We start from the raw sequence: 21,691 nt of genomic DNA, 5'->3' as shown, positions 1-21,691 counted from the left end.
TAGATTCTTGTCTTTTATTTGCAGCTTTAATGAAGGCAGGATATTAATCTTCCCAGAAACCAAATCAATGAAAATAATTTTACTGCTTGCTTTGTGTTGCTCCAACTTTCTTATTCTTATTCAAACTTGGAAAACTCTAAAGTCTCCTAGGTTTACTGGGTCCTAAAAACTCATTATCTATACTGAATTAAAGTTAACCTGCTTTTAAAAGGTTACTATACAAAATGGTGGATAGCCATATTTTACTCATACTGATACCCCTCCAGTTTCACATTTAGAGTTTTTTGCCTTTACATGTTACCTTAATTACCTTTGATGAAACAATTTTCCAGCTGCAGATGCTTTGCTTCTTTAAAGAAAGGGGGTTTGATTGGCATTTGTAAAGGAAGGTAGATTTCAAACAATATTTAAAGAGAGAAAATGTCTGTTATGTAACTAAAAAATCTAAAAATGGAAACAGTTTTTAGTTATTAATATGGAATTTTTAGAGCATGAAACAAATGGATCCTATCATGCATGAATCAGTATGAACTACTGAACATACCTTTTTATTCATTGCTGCATAAATATTCTGTGACTGATTATGATTTATAGCGAATTAAAGAAAAAATATTAAATGGCTATAGAAATAGAAAATGATACCTGGACCTACTGGTAAGTCTTATTTGTACTCTCATGACATGCTTTTATAACAATGAGATGAGAGGAAGCGGCACTGATACTGATTTTGTAGTGCTGTGGCTTGATGAAAAACTACAAATTTGACAGAACACCTAGAAAGTACTACTCAACCATCCTAAAAGACTTTCCCGTGACTGTTTAGATGCTGTTTACTCATACTCATATTTGTAAGTTTTGTCCTGAAAGCTGAAGTAATCAGAAAGTAAATGAGAAAGTAAATCTATAGCAATAAGCCAAATGCACTCAATACCAGCTGCACAGAGCATAGGTGTAACACATCCAGTGAGTATATCTATGGGACTTGCCTACACTCCTGTCAACTTTCTCTTGAGAGCCAAGATTATCTTTAGTCATAAGCAAAGTGAAAGTGCCCCAAGGCAAAAGGACCCTGTCTGTGTCTATGCTGCTTGACCCAGGCACGAGTTGCTTCAGACATGATGATTATTCTACAAGCCTCTCTAGCAGCCCTGAGAAATCTCAGGTAGCCCTTGAGTTGTGCCCCACTGTGAATCCCTCAGGCTGTTTGCCGTAAGTAATTGTCTGCCTCTCACCATTATCTACCAGCTCTTCTGATTATCAGGAAAATGTGGGAAGGAAGGAGAGAACATGAATCCAGACCCCTAGGCTATTAGCCTTCTCCAGTTTCCAAAGAGCTGTCTATACCTGTATCTGGCAGCGTGCAATAAAACAGGATAACAAGTACCTGTCACACAGGCTTAGCCTGCCTGAATCTTTGATGGAACACGATGGCCTTTCCCACTGGAGATGGGACAACCAACATATCCCACAGTCACCCTCCATCACTCCTTACCTGAACACACTCTGGAAGAAAGCTTTGCAGCTTGGCCTTAGAATAGCAGAGTCCACAAGAGTCTTCAGGGGAGAGATGGAAAACTCTCGTGGAGCTTTCCTATGGAGATAAAAAGCATGAATTTGGAAGCAAGGTACCTGCAAGAGCACCAAGTTAGTAGATAAGCCACTGGTTGTGGGAAATTGTGCCAGAATGGCCACTCAGAGCTATACATAGGGAGGAATAGGGAAGTGGCTTGGATAATAGGGGACAAGGTGACAAGGAGGGGCCACGTGGCCTTCTATCCCAACTGCTGCTCTCTCTCAGCACATCTCTGCTACAGGCAGGCCTCTCACCAGCTGGGAAGAGAGATGTGTGAGCATGCCTCTGCTGGGTTTTGAGAAAGGCTGGGTGCCAGGTCCAGGCTGATCACCCACCACAGGCCCGTGGTCGGCCATCACCAAGTGATGATGAGCAGAGATCTGTCATCAACTGGTGCAGACACCTGTCAGGGGAGGTGTCACCAGGCAGAAGAAGGTCATCTGGCAATGCAGGGTAGGGAGGCAGGCAAGCGTGACGAGAGCCCACCACCTCTTGAGGCCAAAGGACAGAGTTTGTCTGTATAGATGCCCCTTCCTGGCTCTGGCTGTGGTCAGTCACTCTCGTAGACTGTCCCCATGGACCATCAGGAGAGATTCCCAACAGTGGGGATGCAGGCTATCCTGCTCAGTACATAGGGTGGCAATACCAACAGGTGGATAAATTTCCAATGTAAGCATTTTTATGGGGCACTATATGCTTTCAGGCCCATGGCGTAACCCACATTGCTCTGTGAGGTAGGTGGCAGCATCCTCAGGCAGGGATTTGGCCAGGGAAAAAGAGGAGGGTGCTTCTCCAAAGCACCTCACCCACACAGCTCTAAAAATGTCCCTCAGGACCACATAAGACTGAGGTGAAGGACACCAAAGATCAAGGGGAGCTGGGCAGCCAGGCAGCTTAGCATCAATGGGTTGGCTGTGGGTTGATCTACACAACACAGAGGTAACCACAGAAATGAAGGTATTAAGGCTAGAAATCTGGGGGTGTTCATGTTTTGTGAGTATGCACAGACATTGTGAGAAAATATCTTCTCTTTCAATGGTGTATAAAAAGCAACACAGCAGGTACCACGGAACAGTATACAAAATTTCCTTATTCCTTTACCCACTGACAATTTTACATATGTAACGTAATATGGTGTATGCGCTTGCAAAACATATATTTACATCATTAGTCAGTCACAGAATAATGAATTAATTAACATCAGAATATTTCTGATTTCAAGATGAAGCAGTCCTGTTTGCGTTTTTTTGTTTAAAGGGAAATGTATAGGTCAGACATTATATCTTGGATTACCATTAGTCTCTTAGTTTCACACATAGATTAAAATTTTAATACTTTGCAGCTAAATCTCACTACCTCAAAAGAAAGTGATAGAAATACACTTTATCCAGGCTTATTTGTCCATCACTCCTTTTTGATGAGTATCCTGCTGTTACCTGCAGAGCACCTAGCACCATAAACAAAATTCAGACCTGGGACTGTCTGTTGTGATTCCTCTGTTCAAAAATTTGAAAGTGGAAGAGGAAAAGATGATGAAGAGCAGCAAAGAGGAGCTTTCCACTGGTAGTTACATGAAACACTCCTATGAAAAGTTATACCAGGCTTCAAAATAGATGTCAACACTTTTCTACCACTATGAGTGAGAAGAAACATCCATCATCTACATATTTCTATAGGGAGAAAAGTGTGGCACATACACAACTCCACATTGCTCCAATGAAATATTCCTATACTGTCAACCACTCTAGCTGTGACACCATGACACTGTTTGGGTTTTTTTCAAATATTTTGTAAAGAAAGTTCATTCTCTTTAGTGCAGTATATTAACATGGATACAGTAGTAACTCATGAAAAATAAAACCCTACCAAACAAAGAAATTCGGAAGCATACTTTAAAAAAATGCAGTAGAACTTTCATGCAAATCAAAGAAATGCAATTGCTAATAAAAGCCTAAAAGGAAGGCTTTTAGAGTAGTAGGTAGATCAAGCCTTGAAAAGGAAACAAGTAGACAGGAAATGAGCAGAAGAGTTGATTTCTCTTGGCTTATGATCAGGGTATTTAAAGAAATATTTTCTTTCCTGAAAGTCAAGATCGAGAAAAAATATGGAGACAAGATATAGCCATTTCAGACAAAGCTTTTAAAGGATCTTTTGCTCTGTAAGCATATGAGATATTAGGCTGTTGCTGTCTTGAAATACCTACATGAACCCAACACTTTTGCCCCTTATATAGTGGTTATCTCAGCTCGATACATTTTTTTGTAAAGAAAACATAGCCCAATATTCTATGTGTCAGTGGTGTGAGCCTTCATATTTGTGCCTATCTGGATTTAGAGCATTAACAGTAAGTTAAATAAAAGGTTAGGAAAAATAAGCTGAGTTTTGCTTCCAAAGTGTATGCTGAATCACCTGTTTCTGAAACAAAAAACTTTTATTAACTGATTTAAATAAAATCAAGGGTCTAAAATCCCATGGGAAGCTAAGTGTTAAAGACTTTCCAAATTTGAATTATTTTATTTGTTCATATGTGGCAGTAGTTGGAAAACTTCAGGAGAGGCACTTTACTACATCTTCTTGTTAGAATTCCGTTATACAATAAAACCCAGATATTCTTATCCAGCACAAAAAATGATACTGCCTTGTACCATATTTTCCTTTAGATTCCATGTATTTATCTTCTTCTTCAAGTTCTAACCCGAATTCATTAATACTATTAAGGAAAAACTTACAGATTTATTAATTTCCATGAATCAGCTTTTTCACCATTCCCAAGTATATGCATTGTATCTGTCATCACTTCAAATTATTACTGCTAGCTTGGTAATATTTATTAAGGGTCTTTGTTTTCACATCTAGAATTATACATTTGGGCCTTTTTCAGAATCAAAGGATAGGTGCTATGTGCTACTCTCAACTGGGAGCTCAGTAATCTCCTGAAATTCCCAGTTCTGATTTCCCTATCTTTATTCAAACCATTAATCTTGCTTGTAGTCCTGATGGTTAATCTCCTAACTTGAAACAAAGCACTCCTTGCACTATTGGAGCCAAATCTAGATGATGGGCTGTCTTTAACCCCAATTCCTGACCGTGCAGCCCACCTTTCCTTTCCCTGTTCACATCTGCTTTGTATAACCTGAAGAACTTTTTTTGCCTGAAGATTCTGCCTTTGAGGCAGATAAAGATCCAAACCACCGCAGAAAGCTTTGTAATGTATGCCAACACCTTGAACTACACTCAGGAACTAATTAGCAGTTGATGTAGTAACAAGTCAAGAAGCTGTTAATTCACACTAAAAAAAAAAATCAAGTTTACTTGAGTAATTCATTGTCAACACACTCATTTAGACAGATGTTTAGAACTGGCACCCATACATAGTACATATGTACACACACATTTGTCATGGACTGTATATATACACATGCTTAAGTTTACAGGTGATACTATCTCACTAAAGTGCAACAAAGTACAATTGCTTGAGTAGGACTTTCCCTGGTTTAAGAAAGCAGCAATTATTTTACTGGGAAAGATGTACAGACAATGGACCAATTCATTGCCAGGATTCTGCAGGGATGACTGCTTGCATGTTGTTGAGGAACACTTAGACTTACTGTAGATCACAGATCCAGTTTATGTCTTTATTCCCAGCAACCAAAGGGAGTCAGTATTCCCTCACATCTCTTTAAGAAGAGATCCTCTCCATGAGCAATGCATGCCAAATGATATGGAGATAAGAGATAACAGGATTTGCTGCATTAGTATAAAAAATTGAGATTGGTCATGTCTTCTCATGATACTCCCAGTAGGTTATGCAGGTTCACTGTGCTCTAGTGTTACACACATAGCACCTTTCCTGCTTATAATTTCAGCAGCGCTTTTGATAGGTCCTGGGCACTGCAGCTGGTCCCACAAGGTGTGGGACCTGCTCAGCTTCCATGTTCTCTGCTACTCCATAGACCCTGGGGGTTTCAGTGTATAGTATTCAAATTTCCATTCAGAAAGTAATGCAGTTGCATGGCTTGGGATCAAGACAGATATTTCCCCTGGTTCTTTTTACTTCAGCTGTGCTAGGACCATTTTCAAAGAGGAGCTAAGTAGAGTGGAGAGAACACCAGTGAATGTCGCAGTCCCCATGAAATAATATAAACAGATTGCCACCAGTAAATCTATAGTCATATGATGGCCTGTACAACAGGGCACTGAAGGTTTACAAGATCACTAAAAACACATTCTTCTTCCTCCATTTTTTCTTCAAGTAAATGTATTGGTATATTGCTTTCAGACTCAAGTGGCAAAATCTGACTAGTGCTGCAGGTAATCAGTCTCAGATATTTAGAATGTCAAAAGCCAATTTGTTCTGTGTTTCTCTTGAAGCGGTAGCAACAGAAATCTGTGTATGAGTTCCCCTCAGCATGAAGAATCACATGGAAAGCTCTCAGGAAATATTTTGCTACTTATTGGTAGGTAGTCAGATGCTAAGTTTGGTGAGGGCAGATAAACTTTCACATTTTTTTTCAGTGACAATGAGCGCACTTGAGGACTTAGACACCTATTAGCTATTCAATGACAAATATACAGCTCTTTATACTTTGCACCAGGTCAGTCTAGCCCACATCTCAGTAAACCTATTTTCAAACTTTAGTATTTTGCATTAAACTGTAATAGAATTTGCAACAAATAAGCATTCAATGTGAGGTGAAAGTTTTAACATGTGAGGACTGAAGCCAGCCTACCACAAATCCAAAGTATACAGTAGATCTCGCAACCCAAAACTTAATTTTTCTGTTTTGTTCCCATTGAGAGCCTACCACACAGATGTTTTGTAAAATCAGGTAGGTAGGTGTGTGGTTTTCATCCCTGCTGGAGAGTAATTCCTCTTTCACCCCCAAAAAATTAAAAAATCAAAAGTAGTATATGTGGAAGGGCATATTTGTCTGTATGGCTACCTGTATACTGGGTCAATACAATATTCCCTTTGTACATGTTAGCATCATTTGTTTCCTTTGTTGATACAATGATTTTGTTATTGTTGCTGTCAGTAGCAAGGGTGATAATGGATTTGTTATTCATGGAATTATCTATCTATGACTGGGAAGCAGACCTGACTGTAGCACTCGTATTTCTATAATATATCTGTAATTATGCATTCAGAAAATTTGACAGCAAAATGTCAAAACAAAAGCAGATTTGCTCTGTTGAAGGTGCTTGAAGACAAACAGCATTACATCAGAAGCTTCTATCTGGTTCAGACAGGCTATTTACTGCAACAAAAAAAATAGCCTTTTGAATTACTTTCAGCCTTCCATACCTCATGTTAAAAGGCTACTGCGATGTCCTGTCACTTATCAGCAGTGCAGGGGGGCAAAGATGAACAGGAGTCACAAAAAGAGTTAAAGGAAATGATCACTTCAGAAGAATGATTTCCTTTAGCTTTGAAAAGTGACGGTTTCCTTCAGTAGCATTTAATAGTTATGGCTGAGTACCTCTCTCACTTTACAGGCATTGCTAACACCCATGTGAGGCATTATTGATTTTCACACAAGAGAATGTGTGCTTGCTTGTTGGAGCTACAGTAGTGCTCACAGGAGGTTGTACCAACCTCTCAAAAGAAGCAGTAATGAATTCCCTCGTTCTGTGTGAAGGACAATATATTCCTTTCCCTTACCCTCCAGTATCTACAGTCTGACAGTTTCATATGGTGGTGTTTATGAATCACCGAACAGGCAGTGGGAGTTAATTCTATGAAAAAATTAGAAGGTGAAACATTTCAGGTTATGGTTGAAAGTGGAGTTTAATTGTCTACCTAAGAGGAAGTTAGCATCAAAAGAATTTTTCTCACCAAAGGACTTTAGGTTTAATGCATTCAATTTTTCGAAAATATACAATTTCATTACTGTTATCTCCAATAAGTATAACAAAATTGCCACTAGCACTAACATCAGCCTGAATCTTTTTCTCCAGTCTTTTACATAAGTGGTCAGAAAAGACTGACAAGGAAATTAGGGTTTCTTGCTACAGACGCAGGTGTGATTTCTGTACCTGCATTGAAGGTTTCCAGCAGACCCATATGTAGACCCATCTGAGCATTCAGTCTGGAAAATCTATGGTGGCTGTCACGCAGCACTCTCTCTCTTCACCTTCTTAATTCTTATTTTGCTTTTGACAGTTGGTAAGTCATCTTTTTAATGGCTCACCACAGTTTTAATGCACAACTTCAGACCAAATTGTTTGAAACCATGACTTAATTCATGGAATCTATTAAAAAATGTGTTGACAGCCTTCATTCCAGGAAGAAAATGTTAATTACTTGTATCACAGTAGCACTCAAGATTCAGGCCATATTGCCCTAGATTATAGATATGCATAGTTTTTGTATCTGCTTTTTGCTCAAAGTGGAATTGACTGATGTGAAATATTGCCACACTTATTTTGCACAATATAGACCTGCCTGTTATTATTGCGTAGGTGAGGAATGGTGACAAAGGTGTGTAAAGAGAACTGTCTAAGGTTGCAAAGAGGTCTGTGGTAGAGCAAACAATCACTTATTCACTTTCTCTGACACAATAATAAAGAATAACCTTTCCAGAAGACAAAATGTCCATATGATACTAAAGAAAGTATATGAAGGAGAAACATGACTTAAAAACTGGCATTTCCTACTCGATGGTTTTTATTCTGAAGCTCAATTTTGAGATATCTCTGCATTTGGGTCTCAGAAAAAAAATACTCTACAAGTCCACAAAACCCAAAGTGCTTCCAACTGGGCATTTAAAATCTGGGCCACCCAGATCACTGGCCATTTGTGAACATTTGCTCTTACAACTGTGATTTGACCTATATAAGAGAGTAATTCAAAAAATGTCTGGAGTCTTATTTTGTTCAACAGATCTGTAACTGATATGGGCTAATGAAATATCATTCACCATAGTTCCTAGCCAGATTCACAACAACTTCTTGGTCCATCTGTTCACTGAAGACACAGCATTTTACATATCTCTTTGTATCCATATTTGTAAAGTCTGTATTTAACTTCCTTCAATATACTTATGATCCTTTCTCAGTCAGAAATACAGAAGCAAGTGGATTCAAGAAACAGAAAATAATATAGTTTGGATACAATAAGAACCTAAACCCTCCAACTGGAAAAAAACCCCCAGCAACGTACTTGAATCTTTGCTGAATAATCTTTTGCTATTCAAAAATACATATTTATGTGAATTCACTTCAGAGTTCTTGCTCTTCTACCAATAACGAACCACAAATAGCTAAAGTGAACAGCACATGAATAACGAATAGGCTAAATATTAATCATTCAAAATATTCACTAAGTACTTAGAAATTTTAACTACTTTAAAAGAATGACAACTTTTTCTGCGAATGACATCTTCAGCAAGAAGGATATTAAATTAACAAGAATTTTGTTTTATGCAACTTCTGTGGATGGTTATTACCAAGCTTTTACATACATATTTTTCTTAGAGATATTGGTTACATGGTGGAAAAAAATACTATTTTTAAAATAAGCTGTTCACTCATTCATTAGAATTTCTGATGAATAAGTTGTGTTTCTTTGTTTATAAGATATAAAGGCAAGGGCTCTTTAAACTATTCTTATTTTGCCAACAATGCCATTTAGTGTATATGTAAATGAAGCCAGAACATTTAATAAAATGTGCCAAGTCATAAACATTAAAGATTTTTATTGTTTGAAAGGATCTTCATGAAAGAGTTAAGTTTGTCTTCAGCACTGTGGCTGTTTTCTTTTATTGTCTTAACTGCCAGGAAATGAAGCCTGATTACAGACTGATGGAAAAAAATAAGTTACAGGAGCCCACATTTCATTTATGAATTTTTAAAGAGAGATATGCACAGGTAACTCTCTATAAAGACTGGCTGGGCATAAACAAGAAAGTGTGTAAATACATTTACTTGCAATAAACAAAAATTTGAATCCCCAAAGAGGTAGTGTCCCACTGACATGCTTTTCTTTCTTTTTTTGAGTAAAAGGCTTTTGGTGAAAAGGGGTTAAATACAGTTTCTAAATGAAAAAGGGTTTTATTGTGTCAAGTGTCAGGAAGTGAGTAAAGGTGCAAAGGAAAGGGAGAGCGAGAGAATAAGATCGTTAGAGCTGATACCATGAAGTGTAACATAAATTCGGAGATGACAGAGCAGGTGAGGTCTTTGAAATGCAGCCATCACAATAATGTCACCCACAGCTGAGAATCCACAGAATAAGAAGAAAGGAGAAGAAAAAACAAAAAAAGGCAGGGGAGGGGGAAAGAGAAGAAAAAGCATAACCTCAATCCAAATATGATCTAAATACAGAGTAACAGACTTTATTACAGAGCAACAGACTTTACTATGGAGCCTACTGAAAAAAAATTTAAAATTCCATTCTAGTAAGCATTGAGTAAAATAGTAATAATATCATGCAGACCTTCCATAGGAAGTATGTCATCTCTCCTTAGCAAGTAAGTTGCTTGCAGTGCCAGATTCTGTCTTAAAGAATCAAATTAGAAACATAAATTGCATGAACATTTGGCCCTACACATATTGTTACTTTGACTGTTCCTTTTATCTTGTCAGATACCACAAACTTTGACAACTTTATTTGTACTCACTGTGATAAATTCTCTAGTAGTGCATATAAGTGTACATATTTGCCCCAACAGAGAATGCTATCTTATGCCAGATACGCTTTTGTTTTCATGTGAGGCTTCTTCATGGCTATCCAAGGAAATTATCTCAGGAAATTTTCCCTCTATTGTTTTCTCCTACTGCAACAGTATTTCACCTACTAGGTAACAGTTGTGTTGCTCTTCTTCTTAACTGTCTGAGCTACGTGTATCCCATCGGTTTTGTTGCCTGAGGGCAAACTACTGCAGTCAGGATTGCTCAAAGATCACGGTGAAGTGGAGTGTTACTCACATAAGGCCAGAAGCCCCTGATCTGGTTATGCAAAGAACATATACAAGGTGGGCCAGGTTTTCAGTCGGTATAAATCAGTGTAGCTCCACTGCAATGGAACATAATTAAGTGTGTTTCAGCCAAGGAAGTGGTGCTACATGTGGCACACTTTCATACTATAGAGGAGATATGTATTACACCAGGAAACAGGGTTGATTCTACAGCAACCTTGTCAATTAAGGGGGGAAAAAAAAGCTTAAAGAAAAAACATACTCTACACTGTTACTTAGGACTCCTTCAGTCCAAATGTTGCATCTAGTTATGAAAAGAGAACTATAACAAACCATATTTCATCAAAGACCAAAATTTGCAGGGCTCATACAAGATTCATTCGTGTTTACTTTGCATGTCAGATTCCTAGCAATTTCTTCTGCTGTGAATGTACTCAGAGCTGCATTGCATCTCATGAAATCTATTTAAGTTTCAGAATTGGGAAGAGGACTATGAACTTTTCAAGAAAAGGATTAGAAAGAAAGGCACTAGAAGTCAGTGTGAAAAACGTGCACTATCTAGAATAACAGAGAGCATGTCAAACTAGTAAAAAAGAGAAGCAAGGCAAGCTGACAAACTCAAAAAAGAAAAAAAAAAAGACTTTTCAAATTCAAACATCTGTGTGCTACCAAGCATTCTGAAACTAAAACAGTTTTAAAAGTTTGCCAAAGTAGGAAGTTAATTGTCAAGCTTCAGTGATTTATTTGACATTTACTTAGATGAGAAAGTCAATATGGGACAATGCTCTAATATTTAACATATAACTTGTCATGTGTAAGCAATTATTTCAGTATCATCTTTTTCTATGCCACAAACATATGTCTTATTCTTACCTGTAATGGAAAAGAAGTACAAATGAGTAAAAAAAAAGTTCAAAATATAGACATTTTCTAAAGTGGAGAATTTCTACACAACTGACTGTTTTTAAAAAGATATGATGAACACAAGACTGTTTAATTGTTTTATAAGACTAAATTGAAGCTGACTACTGCAGAAGATATTGATATGAGACTTCAAGTAGGTCAGTGCAGTAAGTTCTGGTTTGTTTTCATTGGTGGCAACTCATGACAATCATCTCCTGATTCGGGGAAGTTACTTTGCAGAACAAGCTCCTTTATCCTGAAATCTAGTGCCCTCATGAGCCAGTTGGCCAGGTAATGTTTTCAAAGAGCTTGTTAAAGCAGATATACTAACTGATGATATTTTGGACCTTCTCTCTACCCACTACTCACCCAATATTTATGATACAGTTCTTTTCAAAGCTATTAACAGAAAAATTTGACTGCTTTGAGCAGGAGAGGCTGGACTAAATGACCTGTAGAAGTCTTTTCCAGCTTCAACCATTCTGTAATTCTGTGATCTTTTCAAAGGAATAACTCTGCTCTTTCTAGTATGCTCTGTTTCAAGCAGAAGTTCAGCTCAGATTTAAGTCGTCTAAACTCCACCTTTGCTCTTACATGCACTGTCTTTTTGATAGTGAGATGTCTTTAACAACATGGAGTTACTTTGTGAGCTTTTTATTTCTGTAGTACTTGCGTTACTGCGTTTGGCTTGGCAGGGGAAAATACCAGAATAGCTGGCAGTGATTCTTGGTCTTGAAATCCATGCCCTGATTATTTCTGTTGTTCTAAACTGTATTTCTCTTGTATTCAATTTCTCCCCGCATCCTTATTTGTATCCTGCTATTTTTAGTCTCTGTGGCCTCTGTAGTAAATAACACTATTTCCATGCCATATTTCCTTCTCCTTGGCCAAGAATTCGCAGATAACTCCTCAAATTCTGGTAGAACAATAGCAAAAAAGGTTCTCAGTCTTCCTTAATTACCCAGCTAAATCTGTGTGTAGCGTATTACCACAGCACACCTTTTCCATTGATCTTTCCAGAGCTTTTAGATCTGACGTATGGCAGAAGTGGCCATATTGGTTCTTTAGTGGCAAGGGACTACTTAGTGATAATAGAGTGCATTAGATAAATACACAGAGGAAGCAAAGGCTTGATCCCAGATTAAAAGGATAACAAGACAGTTTAGTTTAAGAAGTTTTATTTCATAGACAGAGTGCTGGACTTTATGCAGAATATAAAGCATGCCTCACAGCAAGGAGGCACTACCCTATATGACAGATTTGCCCTCAGTACCCAGGCCCCTGACTAAAGTACCTTCTGTGGACCCCTGTGAAAAGAAGCTCATCAGCTCTTGCAGTTTCATGATTTCTCAGCAGAAGTGAGTAACAATTCTTATTTCCCAGTGTCCACTGAGGTCATCACCTGCCTGCCCCTCTCCATGATTTCATTTGTAGCAAATCTTAGCTAAATCAGAGAGCACTCTTCTGCAGCCCAAGAAGCCTCACAGAACAGGATGTTGCTTAGGCAGTAGCCGTTCCTGGCTATCTGCAAGCACATCTTCCTCTTTACAAAGGTGCTGGATGCTTCAGTGCTGATACCAATGACAGGCTTCAGCTTGAATCACAGATAAAGCAAGGGATATTCACAGAATTAGTTAAATATTTTCAGTAATTACAGAAATGGATAACATAGTGAACAAGAAGGAAATAGTCCTCGACGAGTGTTTTATAACTAGACTAAAGGTATCATGTATAGCAGGGACTTTACAGGCTGTCAGCATTAACATTAGCAGTTTTTAACCATGACCTGAGCTCTGACAAGCTGTTTCCACACTGTCAGTCTCTCTGCTGGAGCTGGCAAGTCATATATACTAAAACAGTCCAGACTTTATCTGTGCAGTTGCTTAAAAAGCCTATCTGGTACATTTGCCTGTCCCGCCAGTATGAAGAGAGCCTGGAAAAGTCTGAGTGACCTGTTAATCTGAGCAATCTTATTGGATAGTTAGAAACAAAACATCAACATGCATCATCAGGTTGGCTTCAGAATCCTCACTGCCTTTCTATTTCAGCAGATTTTTTTAGAAAATACCTCACTGCTGCTTAGTGTCGGCATTGAGTAAAATACTATTTATTAAAGAGTTAGATAAGAGGAATTTTCCCACCCAAACACTAAAATATTCATTCAAAAAAAAATGTTGAGTAGAGTGACTAATTATTTAGAGGTCTGTATGCTCTTGATTTTCAACATCATCTGGCCTTTTTGCTGTGTCTGTGAATTCAGTAGCACTTTTCAAATCCTAGCTCTGGCCATGCACTGTATGCTTGGAACTGAACAGGAAGGAGATCTGAGCGTGTATGATAGTGAGTTGCAGCATGGCAATCTTGCCAGATTCCCAATCAGGACAGCAGACTAGACAACAGAGAAATCAACTGCTTTTCAATCTAGATACAGCACAAAACATTTAAATACTTTTAAAAACCCTGAAATCACTCTATTGTGACAGTTTCTATCTGAGTAAATTAATTCCTTCCTTCTTTAATCCTAAAAGATTTTCATAAGAATAAAATTATATTTACAAGTTCTAACAGCACAAACCCCCTGTCTGGCCAGCGTGAACAAAGTTTATAATTTCATATGGAAAACCTGAATGGGTCAAACTATTAGATGAAGATTGTAGGATATAAATAAAACAAAACGCCTGCTTAAGGTAATGCCAAAATAATAACACTAAGTATTTCTGTTTCCTTCTCACTAGCTGGACCTTAGCAAACTTAAGACAGAAGCCTGACATTTTCCATCTAAGTATGTATGAGACCATTATTCTCAAGCAGAGCTCTTACTATTTTGTATACAAACATTTCCCTAGGTGTAAAAGTGCGGTCCTCTTTATCTTGCCACTCCATAACTCCTTGGCATGCAGTCTCCTCTCTCCACCTCAACAACTGATGCATTAAGGCATTAGCCTCTCAGACAGGTTAGTGGTAAAAAAGAACCATAAGGTACCAAGACAGGCATGGTTTCTCACCTTCTCCATTTAAAGAAACCACCCAATATATACAACTAAGTAGACAGACTGTCCCTACCTACAGAACACCAAAGGCAAGCCTGAAGCTCTTAGATCTGTAGGCAACAATAATGAGAACCTTATTTTCTTGAAATCTGCTATTTAAATAAATGTGTGAGTGTAAACCTGATGCTAAAAACAAATGTATATGAACTTCTACATGTGAGGCACTGGAACAGCCCAGAGAAGTTGTGGATACCCCATCTCTGGAAGTGTTCAAGGTCAGGCTGGATGGGGCTTCGAACAACATGGTCTAGTGGAAGATGTCCCTGCCCAAGGTAGGGGGATAAGAACTAGATGCTCTTTAAGGTCCCTTCCAACCCAAAACATTCTAAGATTCTGTGATTACTACATGCATACATTGATTAGTAGAGAGAAAACTTTGAAGCACAGAATTTTATAAGCAGAAGTAATAATGTGTAGTAAAGTCACAATGTACTTTGGTATTAAATGCTTTAAGCAGAACTTGCTTTCTAGGAGACTTTATAAACAGAAAAACTGTTGCTTGCTCATGCAGTGTCCACTACAGGAAAAAAACAAACAGAGGGGAAAAAAGAAAATAAATAAGAGAAGATTATAGCAGGGAAAAGTTATGTAAATGTATTTTGAGGGGAATGTGCATCTGTAAGATTCTATTGTCTCTAATAATGGTTTAGAGACCTTTGTGTGGAGTTCTGGAGACCTTTATCTGCCCAAATACCCTCATGAGAAGGAAATGTCAGATAATCCTCACTATTGTTAAAATTTTGAATATTAGGTCAACTGCACAGCAAGTTCCTTCCTCTGTGATCTTGGTGTGGGAATGTGAGGTCATAGTTTCTGTGGTAGTATACATTTTCACGTTTTTTGGAGAAACAAAATATATCTTGCTTTGTATACTTCCTCAGTACAAGTCCTAGTCCATCTCACAATGGAAGAGTCGGCAACTTTCTTTTCTTTGAGCCTTGATAAAAAACCAGTCTTGGAACTGATATTTTCTAAGTTCTGAGGCTCTTTTGCTACAATTCCAAATCAGTCCAAAGGAATTGAAAATAAAAGCCAAATAAGCTGCTAGTTACATTTCAATAGCATATAAAAGAGACAGAATCTCATCCTCCACCTATACAAACCTGAACAGTCCTTATTGAACTTAATTGAAGTGATGGATTAAATGCAATGTTTTAAATTAAAAAAGGTTTCTCTCATTCTTGTTTCAGCAAGGTTATTGAGATGTAAATCTGAAAATTATTTACTTTCTCTCATATCTAGTGGACTCGTGGTATTATTTGGTAAGTTTTTTATTTTGTCCAAATGATCAATAAGCACCATCAAATCATAAGCCCACATCTTCCAATGGACCTCATACACTGAGACACAGTTGTCAGCTGTTCTTACATCTGAATTTTCTGTGTAAGACAGGTAAACTCTGGTTATTATAAATCAACAGTATTTGATTTGATTACATCTGAAATGTAATGCTTTGAAAACTATTTTGAAAGTATAAATGGAAAATATAATAGAATTGCCAAATCAAAAACCTCTAATTATTACCTAATAGTAAATTGGTACCAGATCTAAAAGCACTAGCCCAAAATATTGTATCTTGATTTTCAGTTCCAAAAATCTAAGTACAAGTTAAATGTTAGGAACTATATTTGTCTGTGGACTGGAAGGCTACACCAAATAATCCATGAAGTAAAAATCCTGAAATGCAATTGTGCAGACTTCAGGGTTCCCTTTGGATTTGAAAATCTGATGTTGAACTCTGCATGTGTGTACAGTGGAATGCAAGAAAAGAAACAAATCATTTAAAGCAACAATGCAGAAACAGGTTGGAGCACATATTCAGACTTGTCTTGAAGAACATTCTTAGGCATGTGTGGTATTATCTCTGAAAGGTAAGCTACTAATTATTGTAAAGGTCTTTCTGTCCTCGGCTATCCAAACAGCAGAGCAAGGAATTGGTAAATAATTAAGCCGGCATCTCTTCCCATGGAGAATTATTAGCAGAGGAAGGTAAGACATGCCAGGTTTGTTTTTGTTTTTTCTTTCTATGTTTTGCATAGTTAAAGTGTGAATCTAGATCAAGAAGCAACTTTTTATTAGTTTTACTCTACTTTTAATTAGTCTCTTTTCTTTTCCTAAGATTACTCTTGTATGTGTAATTTTTTACTGTGCACCCTCAAGGAAAAGAAAAATCAGTGACCTTGAAAGGAAAGCACCAGAGGGGAAGATTTTGGATCCTAGGGTTCCTTCTAAGTGTCATTCCAGAGACAGTAAAAACGTTCCTTTTTGGAGTAGGTTGTTCAGCCATCAGACTGCTGTGAGGCAGGAAAGCCAGAAGATCACAGATAAAACAACAGCTGATATTGGAACTTGTCACAGCAAAATCAGTGCAGGGGAGGTCATTGTTCTGAAAAGTGTCACCTGGCAAACACTTTGAAATCTGTATTTGTGGCTTTGTAAGAAATTTCTTTATAGAATGCCCTTTGTCAGAGAGAAGAGGACAAACAAAATTCTTTTAACAGGCCAGCTTCATCAACTTGTAAATAAAATGGCAGCAACAGGCCAGCAAACTGCTGTACCCTGAATACTGCTTTTCAAGTGACGGACAGTAATTAGCTGAAAAATGCAAGGTTGCTGAGCTGTTCTTTAACATTTCTGAATTTATTTATAGGGAAGAAGAGTGTTCTAAATCTCAGTAGTGGCTTATATTAATGAGAGTTCCTCTAATTTTTTCCATGCTGGAAATAAGGTGTTAATAGTTCTAAAATGAAATAGTACCTAAAACACAATTCAGTCATTTTCTTCATAGTTCAAAGTTATTTGCATAAGATATATCACCCTTTGCAAATATTTACTTTGCTATAGCCAAAGACACTGCAAATTATACGTGATGGGTTTGAACTCCTGTCTTTCACACTTGTCTTTGAGTCTGTGTCTTTCACTCTTACTGGGTTTGAGAAAGATGAAGAGAAAAAATAATTTCTTTCTCAAATAAGATCCAACGTGGACTTCAAAGTGAAAGACCTGAATTCTACCTATAAAATTTGATTACAGCCTGATTAAAAAGATGGGGGGGAAAAAAGGAGCTGTATTCATGGGCTCATTACAGGCACAAAAAGGGGATGCTCATATAGACCATAGAGAATTTAAAAGATTTATTTATGATGTATTACTGTAATTTTTAATTTAGACATGCAAATTTTTTAATTTGCACTGACTGCTTTGCCTTAATGGTTTTGATTAATACTTGGAGGTAGTGTTTGTGAAAGAGATTTATACTGTGATTCATCTGCAAAATAATCAAATCATTACCAGCTAATGACAAAGCTGTGAAAAATGATATAGATATTGTGTAACTCCCAGCTATTGCAGAGCATGTGAAGCTGCCCAGTTCTTTCAGTAAATGTGGACTTGTGTTAATAACTGCTCAGAAGTTTGCTCTAGGTCCCTTCTAATTTGGTAACAAAAAACATTGATCTTAATAAAGCTGTCTTATAAAAGTAGCAGTGATTAACATTCCTGAATCCTACATTCCATGAACATGCCAAGGTTGGAGATACGCTTTCTCTTAACCTAGAAAGGAAAACCCATAGAAATTTCTACCTGTCTGTGTATCTTCGGTACTCACAGACTATAAGGTCTTGTCATAGACAGTAAAGTCCTCAACAACAAGAGCAGGTAGTGTCTGTGGCTTTCATTATTAACAAATGAAAACAAAACCTAAAATTATTTCTTGTACCTTTCCAAGTATTTCACAATAAGTTTCTTGCTTCATATCATGGAACTCTCACTTCATCTTCTTTTCTGGGAAATATGTTACTCTATGACTAATGAAATAATCACTTAGGTGCTAATATGGTATTTTTTGTAACACGTGTGCATGTACACAGACATACATGCATGAACACTCATGCATGAAAAGTCCAAAGCCCTAGAACTGTCTCTGGATGGAGACAATTCCAAAGTAACCCCATAAAATTAGGTAGCAAGATATTCTATTGCTTGACTTCAAGCTTTTTATGTAATTACAGTAGAATTTTCTTATTCCTTTTTTTTTTCTTTAAAGGGTTTTCCTAAAGAGCAGATAAATCAGAACTTTCTGCTGAACAACATGAAGAAAACAGGAAGATAATCTAGTTGCTTACCAGCTTGTGAATTTACACCTCTAAACCAATCTAGATCAATAGATCTAAACTAGAGTCAATCTATTAAAAACAGTAAAGCTGTATGGCTTTAAACCAGCTGCTGATCTGGTCCCATTGGAAGTGGTTTCACTGCAGGACTTAAATCCAGTTTAACTGCACATTGCTGCCTCTCTCCTTCCCCTGCCAAAGCATACCTTACTGATATTTCACATGTATTCTGAGCTGATTCAGTTCAGTTCAGTTCACTGCTCTGATAGAAAACTAACAAAAAACTACAGTTAATTTATTGATGTGACTCACTCTTCAGCTGTGCAATTGCTATAGTTGAGTCAAGGGAAGTACAGGGAGGTGGGGGGCAGGAGGGTGTGTGTTGCGGGGGACAGTCTGCCCTTTGGACAACAACCTTGTTGTTAAGTCAGGTCAAGCAATAAAATCCCCTTTGTTACTCTGTGGTGCATTGTGGGATCTCAAGCCAAATGCAAATCCCACAGAATACATCAACTTTCTCTAAACTCTTGTTTTCTAAGCAGGGCCTCTGTCAGATCTCTTCATGACCATAAATCTATTCTTTGATTTTTCTTGCTGTGTGATTCATACTTTGTTTCTGCCTTTCCACAACACCCTCTAAAACTTCAACAGCCTGTTTATGGATTAATAATAACATCTTCTCTTCTGCCAGAGTATACTGTAAAAGTGCTTGGTTGTCTGATCTAGTGACTCAGCTATTATCACTTGATTATCAAAACCTAGCCAACTCCCTACCTTGGAGGAATACTAGTCTGGTGTAAACACTCAGTTTTTGGATCCCATAAGTCTGTGCAACCTATGCAACCTTTTCTGATCCCAAACGTCAAGTGTATGAGTTCACATACCAACCTAGACAACTCATGGGTGATCAGACTCGAGGCCGACCTACTGCCTGTTAAACAAATTCTTCCTTCACGGGCACAGTTCAAACCAAAGCCAGTCCTGCACCACAGCTGGCTTTCCCCATCTGGAAAAGCAGTCTGGAGGGTGAGTCAAATTCTAACTATGAGTAGCCAGGAAAGTTGAGCTTATATGTAAGCTTAAATTTAAATTAATGTGATAGAATATCTACTGAGTACCTAAATCCTGTCTGTTGACCTAGAACTATGCCACACTCAAGAGTACTTCTCTCTAAAGCACAGTCTCAATTGCAATCAGCAAGTCTGTTCACTTTACCGTTGAGCATAAGACTCCACAGCAAACTCTTCTTTCCTCAATGCCCTTTGCAGTCCCCTGGCTGCTTATTCATTCTGCCTCAGCTTTTGCAATACCGTGGCTGCTCCTACTCTCTCACTGTTCTGGGTAAGAAAAATTCTACAGAAACAGGCACTTGCATGTGAAATGGGGCAAATTAAAGTAGGAGGCAACCTGAGGTTTAAAAAATACCTACACAAACATGTAAAGGAAAAATACTTTTATCCTACATAAACACACAGTGACACAATGTGAACTACCCTCAGAACTGCCTAGACAGTGCTGTGTGGTGGCTAGCTGGCTGTGTGTTCCTGTATCCACTCAACTCCTGTTCCTGAGAATGTCTTGGGGTGGAAAGTTGTCAGTAGCATAGTGTCACTCCTCATTCTGCATTACTTCTCTGTGCTACCAAATGATTAATTAGGTCTAATTTTCAGTATCCATCACACTGCTGATTAACAGTTCCACTGAGGCCAGTGTAATGTCCTGCAATCATTATAAAAGAGTTCATTTTCTCTCCTGAAAAAAAGGGCTGTGAGTTCATCAGACCCACTGATTTCAATACCTAGCAGAGATTTGGTCCAGAGGAGTGCAGCCACCAGTATTTTTAGCCCATCCAACCTGAAATAGCAAGGAATATTGCCATGCAAATTCATACAAAACCAGGGCTAGAACTGCAAAATGATTTGACAAATGCTAAATGTTGCAAATATTCCAATACCTAACTTTTACACACTATGTTAGAAAGTTACACAGCCTGGCTCATCTTATTTGCATAGAGAGAATTTGGCACCTCTGAATAGGATTCACAGAAGACAACAAGCTAAGCACAGAACAGCTGAAATAAATGCTGACAGAAAGAAGGATTTGGGCTACACCACTAAAAACATCACGATATTCCACCTGGTCTGGTTCCCTGACTCTTCTGGAGATAGAGCTAAGCAAGGTGCAATTACACACTTACTCAGCCCATAAAAATTAGGTACAATTATAAATTCAGTAGCTCAAAGTTAGTTGGCTAGTAAATCCAGGCACCTTCAGGATTGAGAAGCACCTATGCTCTAAGTTTTAAGAATCTCAGTCTATGTCTCTTTTGAAGTTATTCTCCGTTACATCCACAAACAAGCTCCTGCAGTCTGACCTAATTCAAAGCCCAGAGAAAAAAGTTGGTTCTCAAATCCAGCCACTACTTTATTATTCAATCAAAACTAGGACTTAAAATATATATCATAATATATATATTTTAATTATTTTAATAATTAATAATGTGCACTTGTGGTTTCTTTAGCCAAACTTTTTACAGCATTTGGGTATGTAACCATTTCTTGGAAGATTTTTCTACTGGTAAATATTTCCTATATCAGGAAATCTTGAAACTAATTCAATTTTCATCTTTATCACAGTGTTCCCTATCATGTATTCACCATTAAAAATGAAGAGAAGAGAATTCAGTAATATATTAGTAAGATTTAGCCCCAGGTTAAGACACCTGTAAAGTTTTGAAGAGAGCATAGCATTATTGATTTAAGATGTTCAAATACAGTGAATCTTAAAAAAGCTTTTTTTCCAGAAAAAACTTCTATTTCCAAACACAGCCAACTTCATTAACCTCTTCCTGCATGACAATTTGACTTGTCATTTTCACTGATTTCTTATTTACAAGATTTATGTTTTGTTTTCTTATCACAAAGCTGGATACACATATATATAGATATATGTAAAACAGTGTTATTATCCTTGATACAGATTAATTTGACATAGTAAATGGAGTTTCCACACTACTGTAACTTCAGAGTAGAGCTTCATTCCATCTAAAACCTCCATTTTTGTTAGTGTGATGTCACTTTACAATTTGAATAAGTGGTTTCAAACATTTCTACTAAATATGACCAGGCAAATCATAAT

The sequence above is a fragment of the Corapipo altera genome, unplaced genomic scaffold (genome assembly GCF_003945725.1).
Source record: "Corapipo altera isolate COAL_440 unplaced genomic scaffold, ASM394572v1 44, whole genome shotgun sequence".
Lineage (NCBI taxonomy): Eukaryota > Metazoa > Chordata > Aves > Passeriformes > Pipridae > Corapipo > Corapipo altera.
Note: the sequence above shows the minus strand (reverse complement) of the source record.